Source organism: Mandrillus leucophaeus, unplaced genomic scaffold, assembly GCF_000951045.1.
Source record: "Mandrillus leucophaeus isolate KB7577 unplaced genomic scaffold, Mleu.le_1.0 Scaffold260, whole genome shotgun sequence".
Classification (NCBI taxonomy): Eukaryota; Metazoa; Chordata; class Mammalia; order Primates; family Cercopithecidae; genus Mandrillus; species Mandrillus leucophaeus.
The window spans coordinates 3,544,469-3,546,664 of NW_012102699.1; the positions used below are offsets into that span (position 1 = coordinate 3,544,469).

Consider the following 2,196-nt stretch of genomic DNA (forward strand, 5'->3'; position numbering starts at 1 on the left):
ACAGTCTAATGAAACCAGATATGAAGGGTGTAGGGATCCAGCTCACAGAGATTAGTTCGATGATTTCTGGCATAAATCAGAGGGCAGAGGGTGGTGGTTGAATCTAGGACCACGTGGTAAGGAATTCCAGCCAGTGCACCCAAAAAGGAGTGTGGGCTTAGTAATTGAGCAAGTCTGGGGCTGAAATAGAATAAAGAGTTAAAGGTGAACCCACAATGCTGAGAAGATACTGGGTTCATCAGTTATTTTGGAGAAATAAACGTCAAGCATGAGAAAATGGCTCCCTGCTCCAAGCAGGCCTGGGCGCCCACCGCCAGTATGGATGCTCGCTGCGTGCCGCTAAAGGATCTGGTTAAAGAACTCAGAGAAATTCGGATAAGTGAAACTGATTTCCATGGAAACCTAGTCATGCACTAATGACAGCTGTGATGGCGTTGCTGCGGATAATTTTGCAAACATGAGGCTTCCCAGTCTGGGAAAACTGTAGGACTCGCACCCAGTGCAGACACTCAACCTCTCAGGGTGGCAATGAAGCTTCCTGCGTGAAACACCAGGGAAGCAGCCAACAAAAAAGCAGAGCCCCCTCCCCAAACCCTCAGAGAATTCTGTGACCAATTCCAGTTCCGATTCCGAAGATAAAGGAGGCATGATTTTTTTGGAGAAAAAGGCTATGAGTATAAAGGAAAACAAAGCAATGCCTGGAAAACACATGTCAGCTTGTTCCTTAGAAGACGTTCCCTCCCAGGCTCCAACTCACAATCAAGGACACCCTCAAGGCATACATTCCCGGATGTTGCTTCCAAGAGAAACCCTGAACAGAGAGCTCCTCTTCTCACCAAGTTCCTTGGTCCCTTGGCACTCTACTCATGGAGGAGGAGGAAGAGGATAAGGACATGTTGGTAAAAGCAAGACAGTGGATGGCTGCATGAACGAAGATGACATGCCCAGAATTCATCGCTCCAGTTCATCCATGACCCTTCTGCATATAATTCACCCAGTGGAAGAAATCACAGAGGAAGAGTTGGAGGCCTGCAGCAATTCTCCAAAGAAGATATTTATTACCTGGGCTCTACTTGTTATCAATGCCGTCAGAAAACTATTGCTACCAAAACAAACTGCAGAAACCCAGACTGCTAGGGCATTCAAGGCCAATTCTGCGGCTCCTGCCTTCCAAACCCTTATGTTGAAGAGGTCAGGGATGCTCTAGTGGCATTGCCCACCTTGTTGAGGAATCTGCAACTGCAGTTTCTGCCGGCAGCAAGACAGACTGTGGGCAACTGATATCCTGGTGTATTTCACCAAATATCCTGGCCCTGGCAATGTTCACGCTTACTTGAAAAGCCTGAAAGAGGAATTTGAAATGCAAACATAATATCTGCAAAATTCACAGCCCGCCATCTATTTCTCAAATCTCTCGTTAACATTTTCTATTTTGTCATTGATTGAAACCCGAGTTAAGAATCTCAGTGATGAGTCTATTGTATAAGAAACTAATCAAGTTAATCTCACTAGACACACATTTTCTCGAATATCATGAAAAGTATATTGCTAGTTATACTTCGCTCTCTGCAGTTTCTTCTCTGTTCCCCACCAACCCCCACATCATACCATGCCTCTAGTAGTACTCTCCCACTGCTTAGTTTCTGAATTATTTTTAAATGACAATTTTATGCAAGTATATTTGATTCTATTGGTGTTGAAATAGCCCTGGAATCTACTCATAAAATCCAAGCTTTTAGAAATACTGTAGCAATATTAATTAAATCTTTTAAATTTCAGAGAACTTACTCAAAAACAATGGGTATGATTTAGTGTTTATACTAGTTGACATTTTTAACAGGATCAAGATAAAAAGTCTTAAGATCATGTGGAAAAATTAGGCAATTGTTGCAGAGTGGAGTGTATTACTTGAGATGCTTCTCATGAGAATATTCCAGGTATTGTGCTTCTTATACAAGTTGTCACTGTTGAGATTTAGTTGCTAATTTCTTCTGCCCTAAGCATCTAGCTTACACAATCATGATCCAAAGGTTTGTGGGCAATGGTATATGTAAAATTATGATAGAAAAGACATCTCTGGAAATTACAATGGTAAAACTTCAGGAGTAGGCTTTGAATTTTTGGTATAAAATTTTAGTATAATTGTAGTTTGCCAAGTTTATTTCAGCTCATAAGTAACGTATTTCGAATAAATTC

At 41.7% G+C, this 2,196-nt stretch overlaps 1 pseudogene; it reads left to right on the forward strand.

The window, feature by feature from the left end:
- Nucleotides 1-318: 318 nt before the first annotated feature.
- Nucleotides 319-1,372, forward strand: LOC105542517 (annotated as a pseudogene).
- Nucleotides 1,373-2,196: the final 824 nt, after the last annotated feature.